General features: G+C 44.4%; 1 pseudogene; it reads right to left on the bottom strand.

Moving 5' to 3' along the window:
- LOC120941314 overlaps positions 1-23916 on the bottom strand; it is a 258756-nt pseudogene that overhangs the window by 46624 nt on the left and 188216 nt on the right.

Raw genomic sequence — 23916 nt, 5'->3', positions numbered from 1 at the left:
CACCCGCTAGTGGCCGAGAAAGGGTTAAAACCACCGCAAAACTCCTCCGCAGAGTCGCTTTGCCGGCAGTATAGCCACGGTGCCTATTGATTTGAATGGGCAGAAGTGGTGGAGGAGCGGTAAACACACCGCTCCTTCACCGCTCCAAAGATTAGACCCCTTTCACACTGGGTCTCTTTGCTGGCGCTATAACGCTAAAAACAGCGCCTGCAAAGCGACCTGAAACAGTCACTTCAGTGTGAAAGCCCTGAGGGCTTTCACACTGGAGTGGTGCGCTAGCAGGATGGTAAAAAAAAGTCCTGCTAGCAGCATCTTTGTAGCGGTGAAGGAGCGGTGTGTATACCGCTCCTACACCGCTCCTGCCCATTGAAATCAATGGGTACCATGGCTATACCGCCGGCAAAGCGTGGAGATTGAGTGGAGATGTCTGAATGATTCCTGCAGCTGCAGGCATCTTTTTTTTCAGTTGGTTATTCCCTGAAAAGTTAAAGCCATTAGCCACTTGATTGCTTTTACAGGCAGCAGGAGAGGATGTCCCACCCCTCCCGCCGTCCTCTGGTGCTTATCCCGGCTTTCCCGTGCGATTGGGGAGCCAGAGAATTAATCCACTGGGGGCGGCGGTTTACCGTTTTTTTAGCAGCTACAAATACTGTAGCTGCTGACTTTTAATAAAATGACTCATGCCTGTCCAGGGATCCAGCGATGTCATCACCCGAGACCATTCTTCAATCTGCTCCGGGTGCAGGCGCCGGGATCTCTACTAAGGGATTCAGGAAGTGAAGCCTTGAGCGTTGTGCCCTGTGAATGGTCCTGTAGGCTTCTGAGACCAGTGATGTGTCCCAGAGGACTGCACAGGAACGGGGGGTCGAACTATCCGGCTCAGAACATCGTGTTAATGGGAGTGGGTACCTGTCAAAACCAGATACCAACTCCCTCCCAAAAAGTGCCAAATGTGGCAGCACAGCTTTTCCTTTTGGGTGGAGCTGTTTTAATCGGGGAAAGGCGGCTCAGCAGCTTATTATTACCACCCCCTAAATCTAAGTATAAACTAAGCCTTAAGTCGGCCATAGACATTTTGAATCTCGGCAAATTCATTAGCAGATGAGAATCAAACCATGTTTGGGCAGGCTAAATTTACTCAAGTTAATCAATCAATCAACATGGTAACAATCAGCCTGCTTGATTTTACATGCAACAATCACTGTGTTCTTCCAGCGGGGATGCCCCGCCCCCCTTCCCCACAGGGAGAACATAATGGCTCAGTGGTAGATATTCCCCTATCAACACTGACTGTGTTGGTGGGGAAATCAAGTGGTTTTCTTTCTTGCAACCTGTGCTTGCAGGAAAGAAAATCACTCCATCTATGGCTGGCCTTAGCTCTCACAGGAGCTAAGGGGCACTTCTCTCTTTATTCATTTTCTGGTGGAGACTCACAATTTTTGATTCACCCTCACTTTCATTCCCAGTGACATTGGTGGTCAGGACATTTAGAGGCAGCAATACAAACCTGACAATGATTCTCACTCCTCACCACTCTATTCAAATAATAAAGAAAAAACTGTTGCCTTTAGGTTTTACTTCATACTGATTCATGTTATATTATTGTGTAGCTATTCACAAAGAACCATATAAACAAAGATCAAAAAATGTTGTATTACACAAAATACCAACCGCTATTCCTGCATGCCACAGGGTATTAGTTGTCTCCATTCTATTTTGATATGTACCCGGCCAGACAGAAAGCGTCACAAGATTTCCTCTCACATTCACCCGATCTCCCAACACTCTAATTCCTGGATTAATTGAACAAAATTTAAAAAAATGGTTGGCTATTTTCTTTCAAATCATTTTCTGTTATTAGTCACATGATGCTGGTACTGTGCAGTAATGAGGAAGATATAGGGCTAGATTCAGGTAGCCGGGCGCATTGTTACGGCGGCGTATCGTATCGTATTTACGATACGCCGCCGTAAATCAGAGAGGCAAGTGCTGTATTCACAAAGCACTTGCTAAGTTACCGCGGCGTAGCGTAAATGGGGCCGTCGTAAGCGTGCCTAATTCAAATGAGGATGAGGGGGCGTGTTTTATGAAAATGGGTGGTGACTCGACGTGATTGACGTTTTTTACGAACGGCGCATGCGCCGTCCGTGTACATATCCCAGTGTGCATTGCTCCAAAGTACGCCTCAAGGACGTATTGGTTTTGACGTGAACGTAAATTACGTCCAGCCCTATTCGCGAACGACTTATGCAAACGACGTAAAAAATTCAAAATTCGACGCGGGAACGACCATACTACATTGCGTACGCCTCATAGAAGCAGGAGCAACGTTACGCCAGAAAAGCCTTATGCAAATTACGTAAAAAAATTCCGCTGGGCGCACGTACGTTTGTGAATCGGCGTATCCAGCGCATTTGCATATTCTACACTGAAATCTACGGAAGCACCCCTAGCGACCAGCGTAAAATTGCACACAATTATACGCCGGCGTATTCAAGTTACGGCGGCGGAGGAAGCCTATTTTTTCAACGTATCTGCCTTTGAGAATCGGCGTAAAGATACGACGGCGCAGATTTGAAATGATGGCGGCGTATGTTGCTTCTGAATCTAGCCCATAGTACTTTATCTTTTGTGGGAAAAAAAATAGTACTTTATCATGGTTTTACAGATATCTGTAATAACCCCTAGGACAGTGGTCTCCAAACTGCGGCCCTTTGCTAGCCTTTATCCAGCCCTTAGGGCATTATTCCTCCTAATAATACAAGGCAATATTCCTCTCACCTGCACCAACAGTGGGGCATAATTCCTGCTACTAACATCAACTATTCCTCCCACTGATACCAATAATGGGACACTGTTCATCCTACCCTGAGCCACTCCCAGTCCAGAATGAATAAAAACAAACAGGCTTGGCAGCCAGCCAGCCAGGCCTGCCTAAATTTACCTACACCTCTCAAAAAACTCTCTCCCGCACCTTACTACCTAGAGGGTGCTACACTTACTTCAAGTACTTTAATTCAAGCTGGATCAATGTAAAAACTGCCATAACCAAACTTCAGGTTGAAGTCCAGAAACGTTAAGCCCTGTACACACGGGCCAGAATCTCGTCAGGAAAAAAACATTGTTTTTCCTGACGAGATTGTTGGCAAGAATCTCTTGCCGCCCGAGTGTACAGACACTCCTTTCAAAAGAACCGCGGTTCTTTTGGAAGGCAAGAACGCTGTGATGTCATCGCGTACGACGAGCATGCGCTCGTCACATTCGATGCCGTCGCCGCCATCTTGCTGCACCCTACCTATGCCTAGGAAGCTACTGGGTTTCCACGGCGACAGGTAAGTATACACACTTTCTGGTTTCTCGGCAGGAAAACTGCAGAGAATCTCACGACGAGAAAATAGAGAACATGTTTATTTTTCTCGTCTAGTCGAGAAACCTGAAAGCCTCGTTCACACGCTTGGTTTACTCAGCAAGAACCAGCAAGAAAACTGCTGGCAGAGCAGCTCTGCTAGCAGTTTTCTTGCTGGTTCTTGCCGAGTACACCGAGCGTGTGTACGAGGCTTAAGGGCCCTTTCACACGGGGCGTCCGTGTGTCCGTAAAGCTCAGCGGGGATCCTCCGTAAAATCCCTGCTGAGCCGTCGGCTGACAGGGCGGTCCCCGCACACTGTGCAGGGACCGCCTTGTCTTTACTCCGCTCTCCCCTATGGGGGGATCGGATGAACACGGAGGCGGGTGATTACGGGTGGCAGCGGATGGTCATCCGCTGACACCCACAATCACATAGGGACCAATGTATGTCCCGTTTTCATCCACAACGGATGTGAAAGGGGCCTAAGTGTCCAAAGTGCCATGCAATGTCGTATAATGGTCTTTAACTTTTTCTGGACCAGCTGCGGCAGTTATACTGCGGCAGGCTGGCCCCCCTACGCGAGCCGTCGTAGCTGTACGTCAGCTCTTTAAGGCGCCTCCGGCGGCGCGCATGCCCGAAGCGTGTCCCCGGACTTGATGCAAGTACCCGGTGATCACGAGGACCGATAGGGACCCACGATTGCTTATTACAGAGAGAGAACTGGGATGTGTGTGTGTAAACACACACATCTCGGTTCTCTCAGGGGCGAGGAGACTGATTGTGTGTTTATACCACATATGAACACCGGTTAATCTCTTCCTCTACTAAGTCCCATCCCCCTTCAGTTAGAACACACATTAGGAAACACAGTTAACCCCTTGATCGCCCCCTAGTGTTAACCCCTTCCCTGCCAGGGACATTTTTACAGTAAACAGTGCATTTTTATAGCACTAATCGCTGTATAAATGACAATGGTCCCAAAAAAGTGTCAAGAGTTTCCTTCATAATGCCGCAGTCCCGATAAAAATCGCCGCCATTGCTAGTAAAAAATCTATAATAATAAAAATGCCATAAAACTAGTTTTTTTTTTTTTTTAAAACAAATTTGATATTTATTATAGCAAAAATTACAAAATATTGTGTTTTTTCTTTAATTGTCGCTCTTCTTTTGTTTATAGCGCAAAAAAAAATTAAACGCAGAGGTGATACAATACCACCAAAAGACAGTTCTATTTGTGAGAAAAAAAGGACGTCAATTTTGTTTGGGTACAGTGTCGCACGACCGCGCAATTGTCAGTTAAAGTGATGCAGTGCTGAATCGCAAAAAAAATCCTGGTCATTGGGCAGCCAATTCTTCCGGGGGTGATGTGGTTAACCCTATTTTTACTGCCAATCTATGTTGGCTTTTAAAACATTTCATTTTTAAATAATAATTTAGAGTTTACCTTCTCCGACAGTGAAATGAATAACATTGTCATCAACGTCAAGTCCATTCGTGTAGAAAACTCCAATTGCTGGGGAGAATCCATTATGGAAGGCACATCCCTTGACATAGGATTCATTGGATAGTACCTAAAAAAAACAGAAGACTTAACGTTCTACAATAGCTAAATTGTGTTTTTTTTTTTTAACAATAATTTTATTATCAAGATGTTATAAAAAATAATTATCAAGATGTCATAAGATGCTATAACTTTTCCGCAACCAATATACACTTATTGGGATTTATTTTACCAAAAATATGTAGCAGAATACATATGGGCCTAAATTAAAGAAATTAGGGGCCAGATTCACGTAGCTCAGCGGATCTATAGATCCGCTCGATCTACGTGAATTAAGATCCGCTCCCGCAAGTTTAGGAGGCAAGTGGCTAATTCACAAACCACTTACCTCCAAACTTGCGACGGCGGATCCTAAATCCCCCGGCGGAATTCTAATTCCGCGGCTAGGGGAGTGTACTATTTAAATCAGGCGCGTTCCCGCGCCGATTTAAATGCGCATTCGCCGTCCAGGGAATTTCCCGGCGTGCATTGCTCCCACTGACGTCACTAGGACGTCAGTGGTTTCGACGTGAGCGGGACTTGCGACGCGCGTGTTCGTGAATCGGCATACGCAAACGACGTTGGAAAATTCAAATTCGACGCGGGAACGCCAGCTATACTTAACATTGGCTGCGCCTGCTAAAAACAGGGGTAAGTATACGACGTAAGAACACTGCGACGGGTCCGCGTACGTTCGTGAATTTGCATATCTCGCTGATTTACATATTATTTATCGTAAATCAGCCGGAACGCCTCCGGCGCCATTTTTAAATTGAAAAAAAGATCTGACAGTGTAACACAGTGTAACACTGTCAGATCTTAGTCCTATCTATGCGTATCTGATTCTATGAATCAGGCGCATAGATAGGACCAGTGTAAGTCAGAGATACGATGGTGTATCTGTAGATACACCGTCGTATCTCTTTGTGAATCTGGCCCTAGATTTTTGACATTTTTCATTGGATATGTTTTAATATTTTTTAATTTTTTTTTATTGTCATTCTTTTTTTTATTTATAGCACAGATGGGGCAACCAGATGACTGGTAGTTAAAGTTTAAGTTTAGTTAAAGTAGAACTAAGGGCACAACTTTTTTTTAATTTTGGATAGCGTTAGACCCCTTTCACACTGAGGAGTTTTTCAGGCGGCATAGCGCTAAAAATAGCGCTGCTATACCGCCTGAAAAACTCCTGCCCAGCTACCTCAATGTGAAAGCCGGAGGGCTTTCCCACTGAGGCGATGCGCTGGCGGGAGACAAAAAAATCTCCTGTCAGCAACATCTTTGGAGCGATGAGAGGAGTGGCGTGTATATCGCTTCTTCACCGCTCCTTCCCATTGAAAACAATGGGAAACCGCGGCAATACCGCCCGCAATGTGCCTCTGCAGAGGCGCATTGCAGGCGGTATTAACCCTTTATCGGCCGCTAGCGGGGGTTAATACCGCACCACTAGCGGCCGATTCCGGCGGTATAGGGCCGCTATTTTTAGCAGCGATATACCGCCAACGCGGCTCCCGGTCCAATGTGAAAGGGGCCTAAGAGAGGATTATAGCCCCTGTCAGTTTTCGTTTCCATCTGTGTCCCATTGGGGAGATTTGCCTTCACATCCTGCCCCATAGCCAGACAGGAAGTGGGAGAAAATTCCTTCAAAGTGAAGGAATCCCTGGTTGCCACCAGGGTCACCAGAACTAGTGTCCCTGTTGGAAGATTTCCCTTCTATTCCTGTTCTAGGGATAACCCAAAATGTGAGATTTTCTTTTACTTTCAATATAATAGTAAACATGACAAACAGAGAGGGTGAATCTCTGTGATGGCGGCACAGACAGCAATAAAAACTATTCTAATCCATCTCCATTCTATCCAAAACGTAAAAAAAAGTTTTGCTTTTAGTTATACTATAATTTCTTTTGTTTTTTGTTTTTTCTTGCTAGAGCTGTAGCAACATATCTAACTTGTAATAAAGAATGTACCACATCCTGTGGGCTGATACTTCCCATAGAAATCTTCTCTACGCACTGAACTTCAGGTGCAAATAGCTTCATGTGTAACATTGAAGAACGCTGAGGAAAGACCCAAAAGGCAACCACTCCTTTCTGGCCTCCCCTTGATGTGCTTGCATTGTCTTTGCATTTTTGTAACATGTTCTCTAAATCGGGGAGAGGATTCTGGCATTCATTCACCCCTCCCCCATTAACAGAATGTGTTACATTCTGGTAAAAAATGTCATTGACTTTTGTCAAAGGAAGAAGGGCCTTCTTCATCAGGCATGTACTGGCCTTTGGGTCTACCGGGAGTTCCCCGGTGGGCCGATGGCTCAGTGGGTCGGTTTCAGTGACTGCGGAGGTGGAGCGGACAGGGACTCCCAAACCATGTCCACCAATAAGCCAATCTCCCGTTGTGCAGCTGTTTAGAAAAAAATGTCTCTGGGCCCCCTGTGTTCAGTGGGGGCCGGGGGGACAGAAAGCGGACTATTTAATCATTTTTGGCTTTGGGTGGATAAATTCACAGCAGGGCACTACACAGTTGAAGGCTGGCCTGTGCTATATCAGGACAAGCACTGTACCCGGAACCTAGGTAGAAGAAGATGTGCAGACTGTGTACTGGGGGGGACTAACATTGATGGGCACTGATCAGGCTGCATTAATGGGCACTGGTGTGGCTGCATTAATAGGCACTTGTGTGGCTGAATTAATGGGCACTGGTGCGGTTGCATTAATGGGTACTGGTGTGGCTTTGCTGATAGGCAGTGATGTGGCTGCGCTGATGGGCACTGATCAGGCTGCATTAATGGGGGCTGTTGTGGCCGCGTTGATGGGCACTGGTGTGGCTGCATTAATGGGCACTGGTGTGGCTGCACTAATGAGCACTGGTGTGGCTGCACTAATGGGCACTGGTGTGGCTGCACTGGTCAGGCTGCATTAATGGGCACAGGTGTGGCTGCACTGATGGGCACTGATCAGGCTGCATTAATGGGCACTGGTGAGGCTGCATTAATGGGCACTGGTGTGGCTATGCTCTGTCATATGCCCAATAGTGTAATGTTTTTACTTTTTTGCGCAATTGTGTATAGTTTATATACTGTTTTTGTGTGTGTTTGCAAAAATAAAGTGCGCCGGTCTGGAGGAAGTCCAGGGCCAAATTTTTGTCGCAGTCCAGCCCAGTTCTTCATTGTACTATAATGTTAGACCAGAAGGTTTTTAACTCCCACAGCACTCGAAGTTCGGCACTGTAAAGAATACCGAGCATCAATGGAAAGAAGATTTCTACAGGAACCATCAGCCTGCAGGACTAGGAATATACTTAATTACAGGTAGATTGTTTGACTGCAGCTGTAGCAAAAAAAAAAACGAAAATTCAACTTTAAGGCCTCGAAACACACGATAGGTTAACCAGAGGACAACGGTCTGATGGACCATTTTCATCGGTCCAAACCGATCGTGTGTGGGCCCCATAGGCTATTTAACCATAGGTTAAAAAAAAGCCAACTTGCTTATAAATTTAACCGATGGATTCCTAACCGATGGGAAAAAAAACTATCGTTAGTAGGCACAACCATCGGTTAAAAATCCACGCATGCTCAGAATCAAGTCGACGCATTCTTGGAAGCATTGAACTTTTTTTCAGCACGTCATTGTGTTTTACATCACCGCGCTCTGACACAATAATTTTTTTAACCAATGGTGTGTAGGCACGACGGACCATCAGTCAGCTTCAGCGGTTAACCTATGACAACGGTCCATCAGACCGTTCTCATCGGATGGACCGATCGTGTGTACGAGGCTTTAGTCAGTACTATAGGTCACAGAGTAGATATGTTTAGACACATCTGTAAGACACTTACCTCTCCAAGGTTGAGGAAAGCCAAGGAATAGCGGGGATCTGTGGGGTCTCTGTAACCTTCCTGACCACTGTGGTAGAATTCCACATTTGATATTCTTGCATTTCCTTCAAAGCGTAAAATAAAAACAGAAAGACACACATTTATAATAGCTGACATTTGTGTGGTCAGAGATAGAAGGTGCAGGTTAAATATATATAGGTAGATTCAGGTAGAGTTAGGCCGACTTATCAGTAGATAAGTCGACCTAACTCAGAATCTACGCCGACCTATGTTTAAGCGTATGCTCAAACAGAGATACGCTTAAACATATCTAAGATAAGACGGCTTGCGCCGTCTTATCTCAGGTTGCAATTTTTCGGATGGCCGCTAGGTGGCGCTTCCATTGCGGTCGGCGTAGAATATGTAAATTAGTTGATACGCCGATTCACGAACGTACGCTCGGCCGCCGCAGTCGATTTACGCCGTTTCCGTAAGGCATTAGCAGGCCTAAAGTTATTCCATCTATTAGGTGGAATAAGAATGTTAAAGTATGACCGCCGTTCCCGCCGCGAGATTCAAATTTTTTACGTCGTTTGCGTAAGTCGTCCGCGAATCGGGATTTACGTTGTTTACATCCACGTCTAAATCAATAGGCCCGTGGGGCGTACGTAGCCACAATGCACACTGGGAAAGGTAGGCGCCCGACGCATGCGCATTAAAAAAAAACGTAAAAAACGTGAGGTCAAGCCTCATTACCATCAAACACGCCCCCCTCCAACACATTTGAATTCGGCGCCCTTACGCCCGCCCGCCGTATATTAGCAGGCAAGTACATTGAGAATCATGTACTTGCCTAGCTAATTTACGGCGGCGTAGCCTAAACAGGCTAAGCTACGCCGCCGCAAGTTTAAGCCTTCGTACCTGAATCTACCTAATATAATGCATTCATATTCAGCTTACCCTTATAGGCCATCCCATTGGCTGAAAATGTGCTGACAAGAACACGAGCTCCGAATGATTCACTGGACCAGCCTGGGTAATCCTCCCCAATGATCTTGATGTTTCTAGTGAGTAGAGCCACATCAGCTGCCAGAGTGTAGGTCAGGTTTGTGTTGGGTACTTGATAGGTGTTTGCTGTGTGAAATAATACATGAAGTATAAATATCTATGTAAAGATTTTTGCAAGAAAATTACTTAGAATCCTCAAACGTTATATATTCTTCTAAAATCAGAGGCCCTAGAGAATAAATTGGTGGGTGTTGCAATTTTTTATGCCACACGGCACCAGTTTTCCAAATTAAATTTTTTGGGAAAAAATACACTTTTTTTAATTCTAATGCACAAAAACACAATACATAACCCAATTCTTTGGTAACATTTTTAAAATGATGTTACACCGAGTAAATAAATTCTAAACATGTCACGCTTTAAAACAAAATTGCACATGTCCTTGCAACGGTGACAATGTAAATTTTACTATCCATAAGCGAAGCTTTAAAAGGCTTCACAGGTTACCACTTTAGATTTACAAAGGAGGTCTGGTGGTAGAATTATTGCCCATGATCTGACGTGGTGATACAAGGGGAGACAAGCGTTGTCTGCGTGCATGCAGGACCGATGGGTGTGTTCGCCTTTGCGCATAAGCACATTGGGGTGCTTTCAATTTTCTTTTTTTTTTTATTATTATTATTATTTTATTTTTACACTGTCACTTAATTATTTTTTTAGCACTTTTATTGTTATCACGGGAAATAAAAATATCCCCTGTTATAGCAATAGGCATGTGACAGGTACTCTTTATGGATAGATCTGGGGTCTTTGCCCTTAAAAGCATTTGATCAGTGTGATCAAAAGCTTCTTATTTTTTTTAATTTTACTTCAGAGGAAACCGTAAATGATGCATGCTCACCACTTCTGAATTCCTATATTATAGAGGAGAACAGAGCCAATCTGCTTCTGCCAGCTGGTCGATTGAAACCCCTGGTGGGACGGGAGTTCCCGGGAAAGCTGCAAAAGGCATGGGGGGGGCATCCAGTGCCGCTGCTTGTAAAAGCAATCCAGTGGCTAGTTAGTCTCTAGGATTGCTTTTACAAGAAAGCTGACTGGCGGCTCTAAAAAGTCATACCAGGGTAATGCCTGCAACCATACCAGGATGATGCCTGCAGCCGGTTAAACCACTTAAAGTCTAACGACATACCGGTACGTCGCTGGTCATTGAGTGGATATTTATTGTTGTATTACTCTCCAATACTTATACAGTGCCAACATAGGCCCGGATTCACAGAGAGTTGGGCGCACATTACGCCGCCGTAACGCAAACGCCGTACGCCACGCCGACGCAGCGCAGAGAGGCAAGCATCAAATTCAGGAAGCCAGTGCTCCCAACGCTGTGTCGGCGTGGCGTAGGTTTCAAAGGCGCAGGCCGGCGTAGGTGGAAGTGGGCTTGACCCATGCAAATGAGGTGTGACCCCATGCAAATGATGGTCCGACCGCCAGACAAGTACGTTTACCGAACTGCGCATGCACCGTGACGTGGACGCATCCCCCTGCTCATGCTCACAACCACGTCGGAACAACTGCCTAAGATACGCTGGAGCAATGCGTATGCCATGAACGTAACCTACGCCCAGCCAGACACATGTCCAACATAAAATACGCCGGCTTGTGTTCCCTGGTGCAGACCTTTGCATGTCTGCTGCTGGGTTACACCTCCTTTATGGGGCTTAACTTTACGCCGGACGTACAACTTAAGCGCACCTCTCGTAGCCTGCGTCGGGCGCATGCAGGTTCGTGAATCGCCGTATTTCCCTCATTTACATATTTGACTGACTAATTAATGGGAGCTCAACCATCCTCCCAGCCTAAATGTGAGCCCACTCTACGCCGGCGTAAGCAAGATACGTCGGCGGGGTGTAGCCTGGTCTTAGGCGCATCTCTGTTTGTGGGTCTTGCGCACAGATACGACGGCGCACATTTGCACTTACGTCGGCGTAACTTGTTATACGTCGGCGTAAGTGCTTTGTGAATCCGGGCCATATTCTTCAAAGCTTTTACAGAGCGCCTAAACAGGTTGACATTGGTGCTCTGTACTGAAGGGGAAGAACACCAAAAGAAAGAATGTGGTCTTTGTGATTCTAGTAACGGAAATTTTTGTAGTGAAATTTGGTATACACCATGGAATGGAGTTAATAGTTTAGCCCAAATATCTTCAGTCATTACTCAATGCTTTATTTTGGTTCCCTACCAATGAAGAAATTATGGGCAAGGAACAGGAGAGAAATGGGAACTTTTTTGCATGGGAGGCAAACACAACTTCATGCAAGAGACAGTTCTTGTAGGCTAAATATCTTGTACCTTACCAAACTGTGCCTTAGAAGTCCAGTGGTTGATGGCCATGGTGAGATGTGGCCATTGAGTCTCAGGATGTCATTTTAAACGACACTGGGACAGCAGCTATTTGTCCCAGCGCAGTTTTAAAATGAAACTGGCAATCAGCGACTCTGGCTGGTCCATGCATTGGTTGAATCTGGAACTGCCGGCTGTTATCTTAACATTAAGCCCAGAAGCTACAACGATCAGTTCCTTACCTTCAAATTCAAAGAGGCACTTGTAGCAGATCATTGTAAACACAATGGGGGTTACGAAAGGCAAATCCACTCTGCACTACAAGTGCAAACTACAAGTGCAAAGTGCACTTGAAATTGCACTGAAAGTGCATTTGGAAGTGCAGTCGCTGTAAATCTGAGGGGTAGATCTAAAATGAGGGGGAAGCTCTGCTGATTTTATCATCCAATCATGTGCAAGCTAAAATGCTGTTTTATATTTTCCTTGCATGTCTCCCTCGGATCTACAGCGACTGCACTTCCAAGTGCACTTTCAGTGCAATTTCAAGTGCACTTTGCACTTGTAGTTTTCACTTGTAGTGCAAAGTGGATTTGCCTTTAGTAAATAACCCCCATTGGGTATATAGTGAAATCAAATGTGCAGGGCAGGTTACAAAATAGAGGCACAAATTAGTCTGCATCCAGCAACAGTGCAAGATCAAAAGAACAGTGAAGGCAAGCAACTGTGAGATCTAGAAAGCCTCGTACACATGCTTGGTTTTCTTGGCAAGAACCAGCAAGAAAACTGCTTGCAGAGCTTTCTTGCCGAGTATACCGAGCGTGTGTACGAGGATTTCAGGTTTCTCACCTGGAAATCTGGCCAGAACCTCGATGAGAAAAGTTGAGATCCTGCGCTCTATTTTCTCATCGGGATTCTTGTCGGCCTGTTTCCAGATGAGAAACCCAATAGTGTATACTTACATGTCGCCGTGGAAACCTGCGCATGCTCAAAATGACTTTGACACATGCGCGGTATCTTCCAAGGCATAGGTAGGGTGAAGCAAGATGGCAGGGACGGCATTGAATGTGACGAGCGCATGCTCGTCGTACGCGATGACGTCACCATGTTCTTGCCTTTCAAAAGAACCGCGGTTCTTTTGAAAGGTCTGTGTGTACACTCGGGCGGCAAGAGATTCTTGCCAAGAATCTCGTCGGGAAAAACAACGTTTTTTTTCCTGACGAGATTCTGGCCCGTGTGTACGAGGCGGCAGAAGTTAAAAGCATATTCAATCTGTTCTGATAAAAAGATTTGCATTATTTATTTACAGCATTAAAAATCACAGTAGTGCCTTTCAACTTGCTTGGGTCTTAATTGTTCTGAGAGGTGTACCATTGTTTTTAATGTTTCATATCAATAAAGGAGAGCTTTTTATGAGAATTCCTGGGATATTCTAAAAGCTTCATCGTGTGCTGGGAACAAGGTAGCTGAATCCTTTAGAATGAGCTGTATTTTTCATTGATTAAGGTTTAGTACTGCACTTTTGCAGTTTAAAGTATAACTAAAGGCAAGATCATTGTAAACAAAATGGGGGGGGGGGTAGAGTGGAGAGTGTTAGGTAGAGTAGAGCGTGTTGGATAGAGTTGAGAGTGTTGGGTAGAGTGGAGAGTATTGGGTAAAGTGGAGAGTGTTGGGTAGAGTGGAGAGTGTTGGGGAGAGTGGAGAGTGTTGGGTATAGTGGAGCGTGTTGGGTAGAGTGGAGCGTGTTGGGTAGAGTGGAGCGTGTTGGGTAGAGTGGAGAGTGTTGGGTAGAGTGGAGAGTGTTGGGTAGAGTGGATAGTGTTGGGTAGAGTGGAGAGTGTTGGGTAGAGTGGAGAGTGTAAGGTAGAGTGGAGATTGTTGGGTAGAGTGGAGAGTGTTGGGTAGAGTGGAGAGTGTTGGGAAGAGTGGAGTGTGTTGGGTAGAATGGAGAAAAGTAAAGGAGGGGAAATTTTCCAATGGGGACACTTGGTCTGGTGACCTGGGGGTCCCCAAGGTACTCCCTTAATTTCCAAGGAGTTCCCAATGACTTGCTGTTTGGCTATGGGACAGGAAGTGAAAGGAAATCTCCACAATGGGCCAAAAAAATGCCAAAAAAAACCTGATGGGTTATAACCCTCCCTTGCTTTAGCCATAATGAGAAAAAAAAAGTTTTGTCTCTAGTTTTACTTTAATAAGCAAGCCTTGTCACATGTCTTACCTGTATGGCTAAAAGTGAGAGAGACATTTAAGGTGAGGTTTCTCTGGTCAGGTGAAACATCAATAATCCTCCTGGTTTCCGTCTGCCAGGCACTATAACTGGTGGTGGTGATGAGGATATCTTCACCAACCTGATGAAAAAATATGTATTGGTAAACTTTTCATTCATACGAACAGTGCTGTTAATTATGAATGTGGTTAAAAAAGACTTATAGCTGTAATGAGTATACCAATTAGTAAAACTCCAGGCCCTGTTGTGAATTATTGAACGCCTGCAGGCTTACATCTCATTGTATGTACACTATATTACCAAAAGTATTGGAATGCCTGCCTTTACACACACATGAACTTTAATGGCATCCCAGTCTTAGTCCATAGGGTTCAATATTGAATTCGCCCGCCCTTTGCAGCTATAACAGCTTGGTCAGGCTCACAGTCTCCTCTCTAATTCATCCCAAAGGTGTTCTATCGGGTTAAGGTCAGGACTCTGTGCAGGCCAGTCAATTTTCTCCACCCCAAACTCGCTCATCCTAGTCTTTATACACCTTACTTTGTGCACTGGTCCAAATCATTTGGTGGGGGGGGGGGTTATGGTGTGGGGTTGTTTTTTAGGGATTGGGCTTGACCCCCCTGGTTCCAGTGAAGGGAACTCTTAAGGCTTCAGAGTACCAAGACATTTTGGACAATTTCATTATCCCAACATTGTGGGAACAGTTTGGGGGTGGCCCATTCCTGTTCCATCATGACTGCGCACCAGTGCACAAAGCAAAGTCCATAAAGACATGGGTTAGGGCAGTGTTTCTCAATTCCAGTCCTCAGGCCCCCCCAACAGGTCAGGTTTTCAGGATTTCCCTCAGATGAAAAGGCTGTGGTGATTACTAAGGCAGTGAAACTGATCAAATCACCTGTGCAAAATAATGGAAATCCTGAAAACCTGACCTGTTGGGGGGGCCTGAGGACTGGAATTGAGAAACACTGGGTTAGGGTGTTTGGGGTGGAAGAACTTGTCTGGCCTGAACAGAATCCTGACCTCAACCCGATAGAAAACCTTTGGGATGAATTGTGGAGTGGAGTAGAGACTACAGGCCAGGCCTTCTTATCCAACATCAGTGCCTGACCTCACAAATGCTCTTTTCCTCTCTCCGATCACAACCTCCTACCTGCAAACAGTTACCCATAGGAACCTTCAACACCCCAACCTTTCTCTTCTTTATTCTGCTACTGACTGCTTTTATGATAAACCACCGAAGGACGTAGCAGTTGAATAGGTCTCCCAATAAAAGACCTACAAGCTCTGCAGACTTTCCTTACTATAAGGTAGGGGAGTCCATACTATCTGGTGAGTGCAGAGTGTCTACAGTCTCTCACATTGCTGCACAGATATCTATTTGGGAACGGAGCATGACAGCACTTTATTGCACAAAACAAAACTCTGTTTTGCACAATAATCATTCTTCTTTCACTTTAATTGTCACTTTAAAATACTTATACCACAGAATTTTTTGTACACTTTGGATAACTGTTACAATGCAATAATTCTCAGGACAGATTTGTTATAGAATATACCATAATATTAGTGGCACTATTAACCACTTCAATACTGGTGACTTTCACCCCCTTCCTGCCAAGTCCAATTTTCAGATTCCTGAGCTGTGAACGTCTCTTCCTGTTCACACTGTAATCAGCTGTGATTGGACACAGCTGATCACATGATAAAGAGCCTACGTCAGAGGGTGACACATCACACCACCGATCACCACACTGCATGCCTCTGTGGGCACGTGCTAGTGGCTTATCTTGCTAAACATCATATGACGTCCAGTCAGGATAACTTTGTGGCCGTCATTTTGTTATATGGTGGGTGGGAAGCGGTTAATTTGTTTAAGGTGAAGCAGGCTCTGTCTGTACATGTTTTGAAACCTACTACACTGTTCTCGTCAAAACCCTCTCATTCAATCCTTGTCAACTCCCTTCTACCCTTAATTCCTTACTTTAACCTCCACTGCCTTTACCCACTAACTTACTTACTGCCCAGGAGATTTACAATCATTTCAAAACAAGCTTTCTCCTCCAACCAACACACCAGGTCCAACACTACACTCAATAACTTCCTCCGTCAACCCTGTTACCACAGCGGAAGTTGCCCAACTCCCCACCTCACCATCTGTCCCCTCACAATTACTACAACCCCCTTCCTGCTCTATTATAAACTCTCTCACTACACATATTTAACCTCTCTCTCTCCTCCGGCACCTTTCCCTCCCCACTCAAACATGCACTGGTTACCCTAAAGCCGCGTACACACGACCATTTTTAATGTCCTAGAAAGAACAACGTTTTTCTCAATGTGATTCTTGTCAAGCCTGCCTTGCATACACACGATCGTGAAAAAACAAATGCTCGAGGAAAGCGCGGTGACGTACAACACGTATGACGGCACTATAAAGGGGAAGTTCCATTCAGATGGCGCCACCCTTTGGGCTGCTTTTGCTGATTTTGTATTAGTAAAAGTTTGGTGAGAGACGATTCGCGCTTTTCAGTCTTCGTGTTTTTCAGTCTGTAACAGCGTGACAAATGTGCTATCTCCATTGCAAATGATAGTTTTACCAGAACGAGTGCTCCCGTCTCATAACTTGCTTTTGAGCATGTGCGTTTTTTTCCCGTAGTTAAACCCTAAACACAACCGTTTTTGACGACGTGAATAAAGATGAGAACAATTAGAGCATGTTCTAAATTTTTAATGGACGTTTTTCACGATGCAAAAAATGCTCTGGAGCCTACACACGATCATTTTTAATGACCATTTAAAAAAATGAAATTTTTCACGTCATGAAAAACGGTCGTGTGTACGCAGCATAATACTTAAAAAACCCTCACTGGACCCCACTTGTTTGAATAATTTAAGACCCATCTCCCTGCTCCCGTTTGCCTCCAAGCTTCTTGAATGTCTTGTCCACAACCATATGAGTTGCTACCTCACTGACCACCTTCCCGATCACCTACAGTCTGATTTTTGCCCACAACATTCCATTGAAACTGCCCTACTAAAACTCACTAATGATTTACTAACTGTCAAAACCAACGGCAATTATTCTATACTCATACACTTAGACCTTTCTACTGCCTTTGACACAGTTGACCACCCACTCATCCTCAATAAACTCCACTGGCTTGGCCTCCGCGACTCTGCTCTTTCCTGGTTTTCCTCTTACCTATTACAGCGCACTTTCAGTGTCACATTCAACGCAATCTCTTTCACTCCTTTTCCTCTTTCTGTGTGGTACTCCAAGGCTTTGTCCTTGGGCCCCTACAATTCTCTCTCCTCACCTCTTCCCTGGTTCATTTGATAACCTCTTATGACTTCCAATACCACATCTATGCCAACAACACCCAGATCTATCTCTCCACTCCCCAGCTCAGCTCCTCGCCTATCACAAATTTACTAAGCGACAGATCAGTATGGATGTCACACCACTTTCTCAAACTCAATCTTTCTAAAACAGAGCTTTTAATATTTCCTTCTCCCCGATCCCCCCATGAATCTATCATTGATGTGCGGGGCAAAACCATATGCCAGGGTGCTGGGTGTAATAGATGACTCTGACCTCTTCCCCTCTTCTTCAGTCCCCACATCCAATCACTGGCTAAATCTTGCCACCTTAACCTCTGTAATATTTCCAGGATTCGCCCCTTCCTGACTAATGACACAACATAACAAAATATTCAGTCCTTGGCTATATCCCTCCTTGACTACTGCAAATGCCTCCTAACTAGCCTACCCTTACACAGACATCCCCCCTTCAGTCTAATATGAATTCTGCTGCTAGACTAATACACTTTACTAACCGATCCATGACTGCTGCCCCTCTCTGCCAATCTCTTCACTGGCTTCCACTAGCCCAATGTATAAAATTCAAAATACTAACCACAACGTACAAAGCCAACATTGCCTCCAGCTACATCACCAATCTCATCTGCAGATCTTGCTTAAATCATCCTCTCCACTAATCCCAAGACATCTTCCTTTCTACCTCCATTGCTACCTCCTACCACACTCGCCTCCTGGACTTTTCCAGAACCTCTCCCATTCTCTGGAACTCGCTACCCCAGTATGTCCGGTCAGCTCTTACCCTGTCTGCCTTTAGGCGACCCTTTAAAACCCATTTATTTAGGGAAGCCTACCCTTCCTCCACCTAAAAACTTTAATTGAGTCACCGCTTCAGATCATCGCCTGCAGCCATTACCTTTTGTACCACCCCCCCTTTAGATTGTAAGCTCCATGAGCAGGGTCCTACTCTTCCTTCTGTATTGAACTGTATTGTAATTGTACCTTTCCCCTTTTTATTATAAAGCACTGCGTAAACCGTTGGCGCTATATAAATCCTGTATAATAATAATAATTTATTATTAATTAATAACCCTCTCTTACTCTATCCAAAATGAAAAAAAATGTTTTGCTTTAAGTTCTATTTTAATTGTCAGCATTGCCAATGATCATTCAGACATACCTGCCAGTCCACAGGCTCTGCTAAGATGATATACTGTGATCCAGCTGGTGCTGTATTTGCTAGCTTAGTCCTATATACAACACGTGGAAGTCCATGAAGATCAAGGTCTCCAAATACACCTTAAAAAAAAAAAAGAGAGAATTCCAACATTTACTTACATGCTGTAACTTGAAAAGCAAGTCAGTACACGACATTGAAAGTTATTCAGCAATAATGTTCATTCTGTACTTGCCTAGAACTTTTGATCCCTGATTTGGTCCATTTGGCAATGGTAATTCTGGAGTTGAATGTCTTCCTCTTAATACAATATGTAGTTCTCCCTGAAATGGGTCAATCTCTGTTCCTGCTATTAACCATCCACCCTGAAAGAAGCCATTAAAAACATATATGATACCTGAGCCCCCTAGAATATCAACAAGGGTTAGTCTAGATATAAGTAAACAAATCTATACGTAGATTTAGCTGGTTAGTGAGGCGACATCTCCCCATTCAAGAATTTCATTGCTCACTGTAATTGTACACAAGGAGTAAAACATCTGGCCGGCTAACACTCAGATTTTACAAGTTGGAAAGTGTTGATGTGCATGTGTGAAAGTCCCGATCACCAGAGGCATTCATTATTATCCCCTAGCAAGTCAAAAAAGACCAGATTATCAAAAACGTTGCTCAACAAATGGGGGCATAATTTGCAATTATCAGAATATATATATATATATATATATATATCACATGTGGCCAGAGGTGGGGGGGCACCAGAGAGCCTCGTAAATACTCGTAAAGGCTCGGCTGAACTCGGAAAACCCTGGAAAGGCTCGGGAACAAAGCATTTACGAGTTTTTCAGAGTATTTCCGAATGACTCCACTCGGCTCTGGCGCCCCCGCACCTCTGGCCAAATGTGGTACTGCACACTGCAGTTGCTTGAATCCTGCTCATTTTGCTCGACAACACTCGCAAACCGAGTCAGGATTTAAAAAAAACAAATGCTCATATTGCGAAACGCTCGTAAACTGCGTTACTCGAAATCCGAGGTTTCACTGATAGCCATGATGTTGCATGTTTACACATGTAAGTGTGTACTCACAGAATATATACAGTATATGTATTGTTTACTGCACTTTTAGCATTGAGTAATTGTTTAGACAAATTTCCTTTTTATTGGGGTTGTGGGAAACAGGAAGTTTCCATGAGTAGCCAATATATTGTTATAATATACTATACACTTTTTTAAGAATAAATGGAGTAATTTTTGATATTTTGAGTACAAATTTTACTTGATTATTCTTTACTTGATTGACTAGAAGGTGTCATAGTAATGTGTCCACAAACTCTTGATAGGAATGGAAGGATGTTTATGATCTGACACTGAATACACTGAAGTCTCCATAAGAGAATGGCCAGTTCCTTACCTGTATAGAGATATAGGTGGCATTGAGGACTGTTGTTTTAAAGGAGGGTGCTGGTCCCACTATTGAGTTGTCTGTGAGGTTTTTTAACTCCAAAATACCATAAATGATAAGTTTCTCCAGATAGGGGATGTCTATATCTGCTACAACCCACTTGCCTGGAAAAGAATGAAAAGAACATGTTTAACAATCTAGTATGAGTCCCAGCAGTGGTTAGTGTTTTTCACAAGGCCAACTAGAGATAAGTCAACTTTCTTTAACTTAGAAGCAAAATATTTAAGGATTACACAACCTTAAAGGAGAAGTAGGGGATTGTAAATAACCATAGATACTTACCTACCTACTGAAGCATTGGTCTGATGTTGCAAGCTGTCCCCAACCAGGTCTAAGCCTGAGAACTGAGCAATCACATGACCACTGGTCACTCAGTTCTTGGGTCTCCTCAGAGCAAAGATCAGTGACTGCTCTCTTCTTTGCCCCTCCAGCGCTTACTGAAGTACCGGGCTAAAGAGGGAATGGGAGCTGCTGGCTTAGGCTTTCAGTGCACAGAAGCTGAGCCAGCTGCCAGTCAGGGATCTGGGTGAATCACAACATTATTGTTAGGATCCTTCCAGAGGCTGGAGTGGCTCCGTGATGTCAGCTGACAGTGGGCTTTCGGCCACAATTGCCTGATTTTGGGTCACAGGAATGCACAAGTAAGTGCACTCCTGTGACCCACATGAGAAGTATGACCAAAAAACTCTGGCCATACTACAAATGCCACATTTTAGTGCAGGGTTAAAAATAGTATCCTCACCAGATACTGTTAATGACATTAAACAAAGAAGCTAGGGTTTAAGGTCGGGGAAAACTTTTAATTACAATCTAACCAAATATTATTGAAATTCATTATTAAATACCAGGACACAGAATCCTGTGAACTTATTCAAGCTATAGTTGGTTAACTTGATCAATCACGTAGAAAATTGCCTAAGTGAATAAAAATGTAGATCAACCAGACACAGCTCAGGTACTTAGATCCCACTTTCTGCACTAAATAGTGATGTACAACGAGTTTACAAATAATAAGTGAGTGTTAGTATCCTCTTGACACAAGCACAGCTGTGAATTTGGTCACATCAATGCCATGGGTCCCATACTAACAGTGCTCTTTCCATTTGAATATCAACCTGTTTCACAAGAATGTTGACACTCATAAGGTTAATTTGTGCTTGTGGTTCTTAATTAGAACATTAACTATGGTGAACACAAGAGTATAAAAAGCCAAACATACACTAGGGTTAGGTGCTGCTAAAATGTGTTAGTATAGACAGAGGTGTATTTAGGTTTTGTGCTGCCCTAGGCCTGACTAAACTCATGCGCCCCCTAATTTAAATATGACACACCCCTTCCTGTTTAAGACACGCCCTATCATCTGTAAACCACACCCCTTCCACTTTAGGCTCCACCTTTTCCTGTTAGAGCTCCGCCTCTTCCTCCCTGTACATTAGCACACTCACGCACCATTCACTCCATACTTACATCAATCAATCCAGTTGCAGTTGGCTCCTGTCTAAATTGTTGCCCTTACCATGTGTATGTATGAATGCGAGTTAGGGACTTTAGATTGTAAGCTCCTTGAGGGCAGGGACTGATGTGACCCCTGTACCCTCCCCGTACCTCTGTACCCTCCTCATACCTCTGTACCCTCCCCGTACCTCTGTACCGTCCCCGCACCTCTGTACCCTCCTCATAACTCTGTACCCTCCCCATACCTCTGTACCCTCCCTGCACCTCTGTACCCTCCCCGCACCTCTGTACCTTCCCCATACCTCTGTACCCTCCCCGCACCTCTGTACCCTCCCCGCACCTCTGTACCCTGCCCGTACCTCTGTACCCTCCCTGCACCTCTGGTATGACATGCACCCGGTCTGGCCAATCACTGGCCGTTTAATGCAGGCGTCAGTCGCTCCCTCCCCCTGGCCAAGTACGTCCCATGTATGTTGCTAGCGCAAGTGCCACGCTACAGGCCGCCGCGCCGGGGGCTAAATTTATGAGGGAGTCGGAAGGCGGCCGCGGGAGCCGATTAAATAAAAGGACGGATCGGGGGTCTTTTTTTTCTTGTGGGGGCCGGCTTTGGTGCCCGTGCCGCCCCCCGCAAAGTGCCACCATAGGCCTAGGCCTTGTCGGCCTAGGCCAAGATACATCCCAGAGTATAGGGTTTTTGTGCTTCTGTTATAATATTTATGCACAATTTAATATAAAACGATCCCTGAAAACCCTCCTTTTCATAGAAGCTTATTCTGCCCACACCTAAAAACTGTACTTTGATTTTCTCCATCAGCTTATCCCTTAAGCCTTGTACACATGATCAGTCCATCCGATGAGAACGGTCCGAAGGACCGTTGTCATCGGTTAACCGATGAAGCTGACTGATGGTCCGTTGCGCCTACACACCATCGGTTAAATAACCCATCGTGTCAGAACGCGGTGACGTAAAACACAGCGACGTGCTGAAAAAAACAAAGTTCAATGCTTCCAAGCATGCGTCGACTTGATTCTGAGCATGAGCGGGTTTTTAACTAATGCTTTTGCATACTAACGATCGTTTTTGACCTATTGGTTAGGCGTCCATTGGTTAAATTTTAAAGCAAGTTCTCATTTTTTGGACCGAAGGTTAAATAACCTATGGGGCCTACACATGATCGGTTTGGACTGATGAAAACGGTCCTTCAGACCGTTGTCCTCTGACGATCCTATCGTGTGTACGCGGCCTTAGGCCCTGTACAGACGATCGGACAAAACCGATGAAAACGGACTGAAGTTCAGTTTCATCGGTCCAAACCGACTGTGTGTGGGCCCCATCGGTCAGTTATCCTTTGGTCCAAAACTTTAGAACTTGCTTTAAAATTGAACCGATGGACGCCTAACCGATAGGTCAAAACCGATGGTTAGTATGCAAAAGCATTGGTTCAAAACCTGCGCATGCTCACAATCAAGTCGATGCATGCTTGGAAGCATTTATCTTTTTTTTCTCTGCACGTCGTTGTGTTTTACGTCACAGCGTTGGACTCGATCGTTTTTTTACTGATTGTGTGTAGGCACATCAGACCATCAGTCTGCTTCATCGGTTAACCGATGAAAACGGTCCTTCAGACCGTTCTCATCTGGTGGACCAACCGTGTGTACGCGGCCTTAGAGTTATTACCTTTTGTATCATTTGACCCTCCCTTTAAGATTGTAAGCTCTAACGAGCTAGGCCCCTTTGATTCCTCCTATTTTGTATTCGAAACTGTACTGTCTGCCCTGATGTTGTAAAGCGCTACGCAAACTGTTGGCCTTAAATACATTTTGTATTACGCAAACTGTTGGCCTTAAATACATTTTGTATAATAATAATAACAAAACAAAAAAGAAAATACAACTATTGAGGACCTCTATGAAGGAAAAAACGTCATCAAAATATCAAATTTAGACATGCTCCAATATATAAATGATAGGTATTTGGTTTGGGGAAAAACATAGCATTTTTACCTGCAGGAATGATGACAGTTGATCCATTTTTCGGGACGGTATAATTGTTTTCTACAGATGATTGCCAGAAGGAGTTGTTAGACCAAAGACTGGAGATAAAAACACACATTTTTAGAGCCATGAAACATTGAGGTTGAATAATAAGCAATGACCAAAATTCTACTGCTACAATTGGTGCAAAGTAGAACCATAATTTCTATCCTGTTAATAATAATAAAAAAAGATAAG

The sequence above is a fragment of the Rana temporaria genome, chromosome 5, assembly GCF_905171775.1.
Source record: "Rana temporaria chromosome 5, aRanTem1.1, whole genome shotgun sequence".
Lineage (NCBI taxonomy): Eukaryota > Metazoa > Chordata > Amphibia > Anura > Ranidae > Rana > Rana temporaria.
This window is presented reverse-complemented; position numbering and strand designations above follow the sequence as displayed.